At 36.5% G+C, this 14,247-nt stretch overlaps 1 protein-coding gene across 5 annotated transcripts in view; it reads left to right on the plus strand.

Annotated features, from left to right (window-relative positions):
- Window positions 1-14,247, plus strand: part of LOC109403647 (zinc transporter foi) — a 102,630-nt gene that overhangs the window by 7,557 nt on the left and 80,826 nt on the right. Inside the window, exon 1 of one of the 5 annotated variants that reach the window (XM_029880324.2) lies at window positions 6,352-6,448. The exons of the other annotated variants lie outside the window; for them this stretch is intronic. The gene's annotated coding sequence lies outside the window, so the exon portion shown is untranslated. Of the gene's footprint in view, window positions 1-6,351; window positions 6,449-14,247 lie in introns of those variants that run through there. 5 annotated transcript variants of the gene reach the window in all.

Below are 14,247 nucleotides of genomic sequence, written 5' to 3' on the forward strand. Positions count from 1 at the left end.
TGAGGAATCCTCAAAGTACTTCTGGAGGAATTCGAAGAAATTACATACATGAAGGATCCTTGGATAAATATCCTTAGAGAACTTCAGGATGAATCACATTAGGTATTTCATGAGGCACTTAACCAGGAACTCCTGGGTAATTTCCCGAATTATTTCTAGAGGATTCCCGAGAGGAATTCGTGGAGGCATCATCGGATTATAATTTTGCCTGCGTCACATGGATTTCTTACTTATAATCACACCAATAGATAACACTTGACGTTTGACCAGTTCTAGATGCAAAAACGGAGAAGAATCTTGATTTATGTGACATTGGCTTAAATAGTTAAATATAAAGAGACATGCTAAGTATTTGACTTATGCATGATCTTAAAAACTTTTAAAAATATATAAAATTCAATGATGAAAAAAATATATATAAGAAAGGCTGTAAATCACTGTTGGGTGATTAACATAATCTTTTTGGTAATTTTCTTTTCAAAATATGTATTTAAAACGAAATTCGTAAAAACAATTTTTGCTTCGATATAACGTAACTTCGATATAACGTAACAAAAATAAAATTGCAGTTACGTTATATCGAGGTATGACTGTACAAGAATTCCATGAGATTCCGTAAACAACCTCGAAAGAAACTCCTTAAGAAGTCCCTACATAAACACTTCTTACGAATTCTCAAAAATAATCAAGTGAAATCCAACTACACCGGATTATTATTTTTTGCACGGGTCTGATTTTTGCTATAACTCATTCAATTTTTGACCAATTCTCATGAAATTTTGTACACATGTAGGTACAGTTAGTACTATCAGTGTACAAAATTTCATGAGAATCTCCTAGAAAGAAGAAAGAAAGAAGAAAGAATCTCCTTCAAAAAGAATTCCAGAAGAAATCTCTTGAGTAATCTCAACTCTGGAGTAATCCCTAAAGATTACTTAGAAGAATCCTACAAGATTTGCCAAAGAAACTCTTACAGGAGTCCTAGTTAAATCCAACAAAATCGAACTCCGTCGACAATCCCTGGCAGAAGTTGCTACCGAATTTTCGGGTTCGAGTTTTAGAGGAATTGCCAGACAAATTTGGACAACGAATTTCAAGCCTAGAAGTTTTTTATTTCCTTTTATTTGTGATTTTTAACTGTGGAAAGGGTTGTTGCGTTCTATTGGCAGTTAGGGTGACAATGGGTATTATCGGCAGGTTTGTTCTCTTCGTCATGGGGGTTTTTGTCAGTCAAATTGTCTGAAACTTGGCCATATAATTCAGCTTAGTTGGGAAGGATTTGAGATCGACTCTGAGTTCAATATGTTTCAAAAAACCCCCAAAGACGAAGAGAACAAAACGGCCGAGAATAGGTAATTTCCCCTATTTCGGCTAGCTTACAACTCGATGCGCAACTTGTTGGTCAGTATGAGGATTGTGATAAAGAACCGACAAAGCGACTGGCCGGGTTCTTAATCTGGATCTGAGTATTAGTACTGGCATGCATAATCCTTTCCATCAATTTCAATGGCAGAAATCACTGCTGCTACACACTGCCGCACTTTATGATTCGCTGTTCGGTACCTAATCTTTTCAGCTTGAACTGTAAATCACCGAACATGCAACATGTTGGTATTTCTGCTGAAAATTTACTGACCTTCAGTGAAAAGGCTTCACTTTGTACTGAATATGGCAACGAACTGCAACAATTGGCTTTACAGTAATATGTATTGGCATTTTACTCAACGTAGCCTAAAATCTTCATACTATTTCTGAGAACTTCCGAATACATTTTTCGTTAAAACACATTGTAAACTATTGAAATGAATTGTATATAACATTAGAGTTGCTTTCAGTATGTATTTCATTTATCCGGGGAAACTAGCGCCAACAAACTTCAATGATGATTCGTTAATTGCAACGTCATTTTGACACTAAATAGCACAAATTTGACACATGATTGCTTTTTAATTGCAAAAACTTGTCAAATTTTGCAATTGGCTAACTTCCAACTAGAAAGCGTTGCAACAAGCGGGTTTCCAACCAATGAACGGCCGCTGTACTTATTTTGCTGAGCCTTAACTGTATTGCTCACAAAATACGTCACAATAAGTTAACCATTTGATTTCGGGACGGATGCGTCATATATTAGCTCATCTTCTATGATGAGCTGTATAAAATCAGGGTCAATGGTTTTTGCATAATTGTACCACTACATGATAACAATTAGGAAAAAAATGTGGATCATATTTAGTCACACTATAACATCCTAGGCATCCAGAAAATTTGGGCAGTTCTAAGAGAATGCTCTCAAACCTGCTGAAAACCGAGTCGTTTATTTACATCATTATCTACAACTACATGTATCCAATCATGCTCTATAACCCTGTGTTTATCATAAACATTGTAGTCACGTGGATATGAGATGTTGTATGCTCTCCAAAATATCCGAAGCTTCAGCCAAAATAGTCTATCGGATCAACCAAGGTATCGGTAGTATCATTCACTATTCCATTTATCATGTTAGGTTCTGCGAGACTATACGCTTCACAATCCATTTAATTTTCAACAAATTTAATATTTACAGTTGTCCAAATCATGATAGAGATTAGGTTAGTCTCCGGTTAACGAGACATACCCAATCAGGCTCTGCAAATCAAGATGGAACATTCATGATACATTTTTATGTGTGTAGGGCATTCTATGTTCGCTTATAGCATCCGAAACTTCTGACCAAGTGACCTATAAGATCAACCAAAGCATCCATATTTATTGCGCCAATATCACATATCCATTTATACTCGATGAGTCCGTGCGCAGCATTACAGGGTATTTTTTTTTTGCAATCTAGATGTTCTAGGCTCTCAAAATTATCTGGGGAATACGGTCATATGATCTACCCCAACAAGCAGAGCTCTGTACGTGACTCCGCCTAACGAAACATATCCATGCAGGTTTTGCACAGCAAAAAACTCATAAGAGATTTTCTTGTTCCAGTCCAGGTGGAGTAATTTCATAAGGAATTCCATAAAAACCACCTGCAGGAATTCCTTAATGAACTCCGGCAAGAATTAACATTAGGAACATCTAAGAGTATTCTAGAATCAACTTCCAGAAAAATTCAAGAAAATTCTGCAGAAATTTGCAGAGGGACCTTCTGGAGAAATCGAAGATTCTTGAAGAATTGCAGGTTTTCTCCAGGTGTTTCTTCTATACACAGTCAATCCGGAATCGCCTATACCGTTGGACGAAAATGGAACAGCACAACTATTTCAATAGCTTCGGTAATGGATTTTACTGAGGCTCATACACCAACTGTCAAAAACGTGAGCAAAAGCTAAACAATCATTTTTTGCTGTGTTCAGCTGTTCTACTTTCGTCAAAAATTTACCGTACTCGGTATTCAAAATTAAGTGTGTAAACACAATCTTTTCATAAAGCTGTCCAAAATTCGTCCAGAAGTTGCTTCTGAAATTGCTCCAAGAATTCTTTGTAAGTTTCATCCTAAAAATCCTTCCTGGATTCCTCTAGGTGTTCTTCTGTCATTATTCTAGGAGTTCTTTCTGGAATTTCTCAAGGAGCTCCTCCTGAGCAGGGATACCATATAAAGAGATTTATCTGTGTTATACAGATTTTTAACCCTCTAACAATCGCGCTGTTGTATTTTGTACAACACGTTGAAAAAATCTCGCTTTTTGTACTCAGCATTAGCGTGGTGCTGACGCAGGTAGTCAACCGCGCGAGTTACGGAAGGTTAAGCATCCGTACAATTTTCGTTTTATATGAAATTCAGATTTTCAAGCTTGAGGGCCATTTTATTTTTGTATGGGATACAGCTTTTTCATCCATATTTTGTATAGGATACAGATTTTTAGAAAGAGTGATTCAGATTTAGGCATGTGTATGAGCATTGGTGACCGTACACTTCGTAGTTGCTACTCCGTGATTGACCAGAGCTAGCGAAATTGAGAAAGAGTGATTTAGATTTTTCAAAAAATCATCTGGCATCCCTGCTTCTGAGATTCCTCTGTTGGAGGATTCTTCTGATATTCTAAGGGGTCCTCTAGTAGTTCTTTCACGAGTTAATCCCAGTTTTCCTTCTGGGATTATTCCAGGAGCTTCTCCTTAATTAAACCAGTAGTTCCTTCAAAGATCTCTCCGAGTGACCTTTTTTGGAATTCCTCAAACAGGTCCTGATGTAATTCCCTTTCAAGATTCCTTCTTCTAAGATTCATCCAGGAGCTCTTTTGTGGGATTCCCTCAGGAGTTTTTTCAGCGGTTCTTCCTGGAGCTCTTTCTGGGTTTCTCCAGGAGAAATTCCTAACTGAGATTACCCAGAAATTTCTTCAAGGATCCTTCCAGGAGTTACTTCCTGGGCTCCTTCTGGAGCTCCTTCTGAGTTTTCTCCAGGAATTGTTTCTAAGATTCGTCCAGTATATTCTTCTTAATCCAGGAGCTCCACCTGGCATTCTTTCCAGGATTATTCTTGGCGTTCCATCTGGAATTCCTCTAGAAGTTCATTCTGGGATTTCTACAGGAAATCATTTCGGGATTACCGAACAATCTTCTGGGATGCCTCCAGGACGTCTTTATATCATTCCTCCAAGAGGGCCCTTACCGGTTCTTCCCACAAAACCTTCTGGGATTCCTCCAGGATTTTCTTTTGAGATTACATCAGATGTTGTTTCAGCAATTCCTCCAAGAATTTCAACCGGGATTCCTTCAGAAGTTCTTTATGGTATTCCTTCATGATTTTTTTTTCTCAATAATTATTCCTTGTGATATTGATTGTATTGGCTCGGAAGTCTTATACAAACATTAGGCAAATTACCATTTTCTCGCTTCGACGTTTCGATTCTGAATGGAGTGGGAAAATTGTAGTTTGCTTAACGTAGTCTTAGTGGATTTAGTAGAAAGAATGATTTAAATTCACGTACACTCTACAGGATCTAGTATACTTCCAATTTATTGATAAAGTACCTGAAGATAACATTTACTTGAACATGTTTTATAACAAACAGAAGTCTTGGTAGACTGGATGGAACACCTAGAATATCTGTAATAACTTGATGCAGTAGCAAAAGCTAGTATTTCGACTTAGATAATCTAATTCACGGTTTCCCAACATTTGTTTCGCGACCCCCAACTGCTTGCAGGCACGCTTCGATTGTTCTACGAGAAGCGGGTGACAACAGACTGGGGGGGGGGGGAGAGAGTCAAGGCTGAGAAACGATGATCCTATTGTATATATAGGTTTGGTACGGCAGAAAATCTTTCAAGTGCTTGTTGAACTGGTAGATCATGTAGTCTAAGAACAGTTTTCTTGATTCAATGAGTCTTACTAAATATATTCTGCTAGAAGGAACGTTGAGAATTTATGTATTTGTTTTAATCTCCCAGTATTTTTACTCCAGGACAGTTTGGATGACCTAGAACATCTCGAAAAAATCTTTAACATAATATATCAGTGTTTTCTTAAGTATTATGATGTATACCATTTGATAAACATAATTTCGTTCCTGAAATATGTAAAGAAAAAATCTTGAAAAATAAAATAAAAAAAAGTAGTTCTGCGTAACGATGAGAAAAGTGATCATTTGTTAAAAAGCACAAGATTTTTGGACTCTCTTAATTCTTTTCAAAGTTCTATACACTGATCTACATAACAATTGGACCAATAATTATAGGAATTTTACCAGATACTAACGCAAATATACCTCCAGAACTTCTATCAATATTTTCCAAGTATTTCTCATAAAACTTTCTCAAATTCTACTAGGGTTTCTTCACACATGTTCTAGAAATGCTTATGCAATTATTATATGACCAAATTCAGTAATATGTATGAACAAGAGTTCCATATACATGTGTAGAACATGTATTTAGAACTTCTGAAAATCCATTGGAGACATCCTTGGAACAATATTAGTACATATCGGTAAATAGGATCTATGTAAAATTGTTCATAAAATATGTAAGAACTCTAGAACGAATTTCAGGAAAAAAAACTCTGTTGTACAGAGATACAACATCTGACGGATACGACGGACGACGGATGAGATTGATACAGATCTTACTAATGGTAAACTTCCCTTAGTTTTTAATTTTACTGTATCAGCATCACCGACTCTGGAAACCCACGCATCATCTGGTTTGCGATGCGAATTTTTAAAGAGTCGTGTATATTTTGGCAATCTTCCTGCTCTCCCACACTACTGACTACCGTTCAGTAGGTATGCAGTACAGTGCACGGTCGCTCCACTATGAAACCGTTCATTCTTTGTTCGCTCACTCCTCACGTCTTCTCAGTAGTCAGTGGGGTTCAGATCGCGGACCTATCGGAATCGGGAGTCCCACTTCCCACTAGATTCAGTCGTTGTTCATCCTCTCCGTTGAACGGTTGTCCTCGGTTTCGCGTGACTCCCTCCCGGTTCTTTGTGGTAGACGTGAATAGTTCGAATTCCCTCTTGTAAGGTTTATTGCTAATTCAATCATAACATTAACAAAATCAGTTGAAATTAATATGAAAAAGTGAAAAATTTCTATAGTGCAGTGCAATGTACGGTTTCTTCCTGTGGTGTGCGTTTTCGGAAATTGGGGAACCGGGAAACGGCGTGTCTGGATTTTCCTCTATCTCACTGCTCAGGGCTGGCTATCACCACCATTCAGCATCCCACCTCTGACTGCTCATCATTCTCCCTTCTTGTGTGCCGGTTGATATCCGACGACGACGATGACGACCGGCATCGACGCGGACTTGGGTGATTCAAAACTTTGCGGAATCAATTTCAAAAATTGTTTCCTCTTGCTTGTTTTAAAAATTGATTTAAAATTTAAATTCGAGAAAAAATAGTTAAAAGCATTTGACCACCCTGGACTACGTGGCAACTTTTGAACCTGGAAGTTAGATTTCTACGGAAAAAATAATAAAAAATCGTAGGGCGAGGTTTTTGAAAAATTGAAATTATATGACATCTAACATAGATCTGTGATGAATATTTCTCTCAGTGTAGTTCTTTCAATATCCTCAAACATTTTCGAACACATCATTTTAATCCAATAAACTATTTTCGAGTTATATATTTTTAATGAGAAAATTAGGTTTTTTCATACGCCGGTTTCAAAAGTTAGGTAAGGAAAAATGGTTCTGAACAAATTCTCATTCAAATTGAAAGATATCCAGTCAAAAATGGCAGTTTTTCGTATTTTGGGCTGGAAATGCTCTTGAGTCAAACGGTTCAACATCAGATGTAACGGATCACCCTAACCGGCACACGCATCCCACTCTTCGCACAAAATTGGAGCAAACCTCTCGTCTCATGCGAAACTTTATTTTTAATCCGGTCCGGTGTCGTCGTCTTGTTCATGGTTGGTTCGATTGCATTCTATTCCCCCAAATCTGCAGTAGTTTTGTTTGTGATGTTTAATCTTGTTCGAGTTTCGTTCTCAGTACAGCAGTGCAATCACGAGGCTGGAAAGAAGTTGTTATTGGCCGGGAGGATGGTACCCCCCACATAGTGGGACGAGGTCGACTACTTTTGCGAACCTCCAGCAAGCAGTGAAAGAACCGAAGACGATTCCGTAGACATCCATTGGATTGCAACATCAGAGCAATTGCAATCGCGCACAGCACAGTCCTAAATGGTGAGAGAGTTGCATAAATGTTATGGCAGCAGCGTTTACTTTCTCTCCCAAATGGCACATTGCCTTGCCGCCCACCAGCTACTAGCCAGAATCGTGGTTGTCGCTGGCTGGTGAAGAAGTGAGCTGTGCGTTCTCTCTTCAGCTCTCCGGCTAGTGTTGCTATAGTGAACGTTCCATGATGTGGCAGTGATGCCAGTTATAGGGATGAGTTACTTTCAGTTAAGGTTACATCTTTTGTAATACCTGTAGATGACGATAATAGGACAGATCGGTGAAGTACTAGATTTGTAGTAATGAGCTGAATTTTAGTATGATGAGAAGGTTAATTCTCCGTTTCTGCAATGAAATGGTGCAAAAGCGTGGGTATTACGATTCCTTGCCTAATTTGATGCTGTTTGTGCAAAACTTTGGGCAACAGTGTTGTTGTTTTCTCCATTTCTTGCAACATAAACAACATAGTTATCCAAAGTTTCGCTCAAACAGCATCTAATTAGGCAAGAAATCATAATACCCACGCTTTTTGCACCATTTCATTGCAAAAACGGAGAATTAACCTTCTCATCATACTAAAATTCAGCTCATTACTACAAATCTAGTACTACACCGAACGTGCCCCATAGAACTCCACGACAGTTGGGACATGCCCATGAATAACTACTTCTTCAGAACTAACGCTTCTACTAGGCTTGCCTTTATCTCTACCCGAAATCATGTACTTATAACTTATAAGTTATAAGTATAGCCTTGGTCAAGTTCGTTTATCGTCAAGCCTATCCTCGGTGTCTTCTTCTTTAGAGGAGCATAAATTTCCTCCACTGCCCTACGATTGATACCTAGGAGATCGTCCACTAAGCCGATGAGCTTGTGCGATCGTGTCATGGATGATAGTGCCATTCCTCCTGATTGTTTATTCCAGTGTAATTTTGAACTGTAAATTAGAAGGAGCATCATAAGCGAAGTAACCACTTTGGCTGCGATCCGAATACTCGATTTTGATCCATCCAGCGTTGTGCGTATCAGCAGTCTAATTTGTTTTGTCGGAAAACCATGTTCTGATATTATCTGTTAAAGCTCGTTGTTTTATTGAATTTTATGCTTTTTATGATTAATGAATAGATGATGAGTTTGCAAGTTATACTCCAAAAACTTTTCTATGTAGGATCATCCACGCTAAACATTGGATCCGTCACTGGTCGACCCTTACGAAAACTAGCTTGATATTAGCCAACGAGAGACTCAAGAGGATTTAGTCTGTCGAACAGGACACACAACAGTATCTTGTACGCCGAATTTAAAAGAGTAAATCCTATCCCTCTGTTATTATCACACTCTAGTCTGAACCCTTTCTAGCATTGAGTCCATCCAACCAGCTGGTAGACAATTCTTCATCTTCCCATATCTTTAAAAGAATCTGCTAGATTGATTGACGAAGCTCACTAGGTTTTTCAATCAGCTTATTTTTTTAGCTTCTTTTTGTTCCGGATGTTGCAGATTATCAGCAAAGCCTCATTCGCAAATACTAATTAACCCATAAGCGCCAAGCGATCTTTTTTATAACTTTGTGCAGAGCTATTGATTCCTTCGCAACCACACTCTGCAGATTCTGTCGTTGCGTAGAGGTGAAGGGCGGAACCATAGCTGGTTCGCATCACTCGGGAAGGCTCTTCAAGAAAGTTTTAAATTATAACAGTTCAAATGGCACGGACACGTTCAATGCTTCCAGTGATCAGTGATCCAGTGATATGTATGTAATTTGGACATGCATGGAGATGTAAGTCTTGTTTCGATGAGCATAGGGTCTTGTACCATTTGGGCAGGTGTTCCTATTTTGTCACTTGCCGCTATAACTAAGTCATTTTCAAACCGATTGATTTGAATTTCTGTGTAGAGTTAGGCACGTATAGTATCTAATTCTGTACAAAAATTCGAATCAATTGGTTTGAAATTGACTTAGTTCAATTTCACAATCAGACCCTTTTTTATTGGCTTACGTTGAAACACACTGAACAATTAAGAATTTACTTCAAAGTTATCGAAAATGTAAATTGGATCACCGAAACCCCTCAAATGCGGTGGTATGCAAGATGACATACACTTCACAGTTAAATACAATATGCATCTCAAAATCGTTGAATTATAATTGTAAGAAATTTAAAAGCATTTTTGCAATTAGGCAGCCAATCTCTTAGTATTAATATAAAACGCTTAAAATAGGTGGTGCCCAAAATATATAACAGGGGTATCACTGTTGATATATTTTGATCATCTCGTGAACTACATGGAGATGCTGTGTAATTGCATATTGTTAGGCGTATTCTGTAGGTCTGGTGATATTTGCAAAAAAAATATAATATTTATCTAAATAACTATCTGTTACTCGAAGAAATTTTATTACTTGCAACAAAACACTTCGCTAATTTACACTACTTCCGTGATTAAACAATATTCATGGCTAAACGTTGAGATCATGGCCCTGTCCAAATAATATTTATCTGAGGGTGTCCAAAACATATACAGGGGATGGCCAAAATGTTTGGGATAGGCAACTTTTTTTTCTCTCACAAAAAAGTTCAGCATGCTATAACTTTTCATAGAGCGCATCAAAAAATCTCAAATTTTGACTGTTTGTCAACCTATTATATGTGCATCATTGGTACAAATTTGGGCTTGATTGATTAATATTTCGCAAAGTTAGAACCGTTCGGGTAAAACACCTTTTTTTAGACAACGCATTTTTGAGCTGTCATATCTCGGAAACCAGTAAACCGAATTGAATGAAATTTTGAACGTACACTAACAATATGTAAATGCTTCACAAACAATTAAAACATAGATACTTTTTAAACGTTGAAAAAAGTTATCATGGATTGACACTTTTTGGACTTTTCTCGAAAAAATGTATTTTTTTTACATTAATGTGAATAAATTTTAGTGTTGATATCCAAAGATTTTCCACTTCTGTTCTCAAATTATCTCTAATCAGATATATTAGAGCCTATTTAGATTGAAGGAAAAACACATTTAATAATTTTTGTGTGGTATTGTAAATTTTACTTATTTTCCTCTATATGGGTAAAAATTTCAACCCGATATAACTTAATTCGCCGTAAGAAAATATTACATTTTATAACGTCGTATTGAGTATCAATATATTGTTGATAAACGTTAAAAAATTCATTCAATTTGGTTCACTGGTTTCCGAGTTATGACAGCTCAAAAATGAGTTGTCTAAAAAATAGTGTTTTACGCGAACGGTTCTAACTTCGCGAAAAATTAATCAATCGAGCCCAAATTTGTACCAATGATGCACACATAATAGATTGACAAACAGTCAAAATTTGAGATTTTTTGATGCACTCTATGAAAAGTTACAGCATGTTGAATTTTTTTGTTTGAGAAAAAAAGTTGCCTATCCCAAACATTTTGGCCATCCCCTGTATTCGGTGTCCAAATTGCACTTGTTACGGGCGATTGGAAATCATGATTTAATCAGCCAAGACTGATTTCGCCAAGGTTTTGTCACCAGGGACGCCAAGTATACTCATATTGTAAGTGTATTATAATATAGTAACTTTGTCAATATTCAATTGCTTTCTAAGAAAGTTAGGCGACGATTCTTTCAACGTCCTGTCCAAAATACATGAATTACCGTACATTTTGGAATTCCACAATCCTTTTGATAAAAGCTTCGTTATGATTCAAAAGAAAATCAGAACTTTTATGAAGAAAGTTATCTTCGAATGAGTGTAATCAGTTTCGTACCTTTTAATTCCGCCTTATTTTGCTTATCCTTTGACAGATACGCGTATTACGACTACCACTTGTTATCTTCCTCAGTGTCAGTTATCTACTGGATAACTGACAGAGCATATTGTTTTTGAAGTTTATCGTCGAGGTATTAAAATTTTTTGTAGGGATTCTTGTAATTCCAAAAGCAATTCTTGAGACCCTTGTTAGAATTTTAGAAACTTTCTTTGTGATTCTCATAGTCATTCTTGGGATTTTCGTTAGCATTTTCAGAACTTTCGTCGGGATTCCTCAAATGTCCATCGGAGTTTTCACAGGGATTATCGTCAGAATTATTGGGATTTCTGATAGGTTTTTAGAAATACTCATGAAGATTCTAGGAATTCCATTGTTGGGATTCCCCTCAGAACTTTAGGACCTTTCTTTCTGGATTTTTTCGATTCTCACAGTAATTATTGGGAATCAACGTCTTGATTTTTTTGGAATTTCAGTCGGGATTCCTCAAAGTCCCATTGGAGATTTTCACAAGGGTTTAAGGGATTCTCGTCAGTAATATTGGGATTCCTGGAAGGATTTTTTGTAGAAATTCCCTTGATGATTCTATAAATTCCAATATGAACTCTTTGAATTCTTCTCAGAACCTTGGGACCTCTTTTCTGGATTTATGATAAAAAACCCGATTTAATCCACCTATGGTGCACAGAACCCTTCTTACACTTATTAAAATTATTGTTGTATTATTTGTATTTAACATATTTGTTTTGTGGAATTGACCAAAAGTTCTAGAAAATATTGTGGATTTGGCATCTAGTGGATTGGTTTCCAAAATAGCATCATGGACCATGGACTAAACTACCAGAAATGCCAGACACTTCCTAGAGTCTTGTATGGAATGTTTAAAAAATAGCTTACATATTCTGGAATTTTGTATCTTTTATTAACTGCTAAAAGATCTTGAATCGATTAACAAATGGGTAAGAAAATCAGCGAGATACACTTTGTCTAAATCAGTCAATTAAATTAGCTCCGAAGTACTTGGTATTCATGGTTATGGTGTAAAAACGACAAAAATGATATATCTACTAAGTTAATCAGTTTTGGCATTAGCTAGTTATTTTGGCTGTCTGGTTCTTCAAAGCTTTCATTTAACCAAGCATTTAACATATTGTTAGTTTCCATAAAATTCCTGTGTATTTGTAATTTGTTATTTATAATTTTGTTGAAAACAATAACCTGCTAGTATACACTTTGTATGAAGTCAGCATCATTTATTGAAAAATAATTTCCCATAGACTGGTCAAAAACAAATGCACGATAACAAGTGAATATAATAAAAAAAAGAATTTATTGAAATACTCTTCGTAAGATATCTCAGTAATCAAATGTCGAATCGAAATAAAATTTCAGGGCCTTATACAAGCATATTGTAGCTTTCATTTGGTGCTTAGAGAACCCAAATCGGTTGACAGGCGGCTGAGATATTTATTATGGTACCCTTACCCTTGGTCAAACATCTCTCAAAAAGTTAACCTGTATTACTCCCAAGTACTCTTTGAAAGATATCTCGGTAACCAAATGTCCAATCCTAATGAAATTGTATAGGGTTCTACTAGAATGTTGTAGCTTTTATTTGGTGCCAGGATAACCGAAATCAGTTGACAGACGGCTAAGATATTTATTATGATACTTTTGGTCAAAAATCTCAAAAGGTTTAGTAGTATAAATCTGAAGTACTCTTCGAAAGATATCTCTGTAACCAAATGTCCAATCGAAATAAAATTTCTGGGTGATCTACTAGGATGCTGTAGCTTTCATTTGGTGCCAAGAGAACCCAAATCGATTGACAAACGGTCGAAATATTTATTATGATACACTTGGTCAAAAATCTTAAAAAGTTTAGAAGTATGACTCATAAGTACTCTTCGAGAGATATCTCGGTAACCAAACGTCCAATCGAAAAAAAAATCAATAGCGTTCTACTAGGATGTAGTAGCTTTCATTTGCTTCCAAGAGAACTCAAATCGGTTGACAGACGGCTGAGAAACGTGCGTGACTTTTTTTTGTAACGCACATACACACACACACACATACACACATACACACATACACACATACACACACACACACACACACACACATACAGACATTTGCTCAGTTCGTCGAGCTGAGTTCATTGGTATATGAGACTCGGCCCTCCGGGCCTCGGATCGAAAGTCGGTTTTCCAAGCGGTATTTATACCCTTCTTATGGGTGTAAGAAGGGTAAAAAGGCTTTTCCTACATACATTCCGTGATATTTTTGCTACTGTTTATTAAGCTCAAATATTACAAAGAGAGTAGCTTTTATGTATTTGATGCAATTGCATTTTCATGCAGAGCTCCTTGAAAAACCAAGTTTGATCATAAAAAAAGGCTTTTCCTACATACATTCCGTGATATTTTTGCTACTGTTTGTTAAGCTCAAATATTACAAAGAGATAGTAGCTTTTATGTATTTGATGCAATTGCATTTTCATGTATAGAGGAATTCCACGGAGTCATGTCAGTCGATCCTGAGCGACCATTTCAAAAATATCTGAAACTTTGCACAGTTTTTCAATTTCATCTAAATCGTCATTTTTCGATATCAAACCTTCATATTCACTCACGACTAACTTTTCAGAAGGGTGTATGCTAAAACAGCTCAAAAATATTCTAAAAGCTGTACAGCAAAAACGGATTTTTCGATTGTTATGAATTTTTTAGCAAAGTTAGATAACTAAATGATGATTCCTTAGAAAATATACACTGTTAAAAATTTATTTTTTTACTTAAAAAAAATATGATTTTTGTCACAAAAACTCAAATATCTCAAAACCCTATCTTTTTACCAACGTTA

The sequence above is a fragment of the Aedes albopictus genome, chromosome 2 (assembly GCF_035046485.1).
Source record: "Aedes albopictus strain Foshan chromosome 2, AalbF5, whole genome shotgun sequence".
Taxonomy (NCBI): Eukaryota; Metazoa; Arthropoda; class Insecta; order Diptera; family Culicidae; genus Aedes; species Aedes albopictus.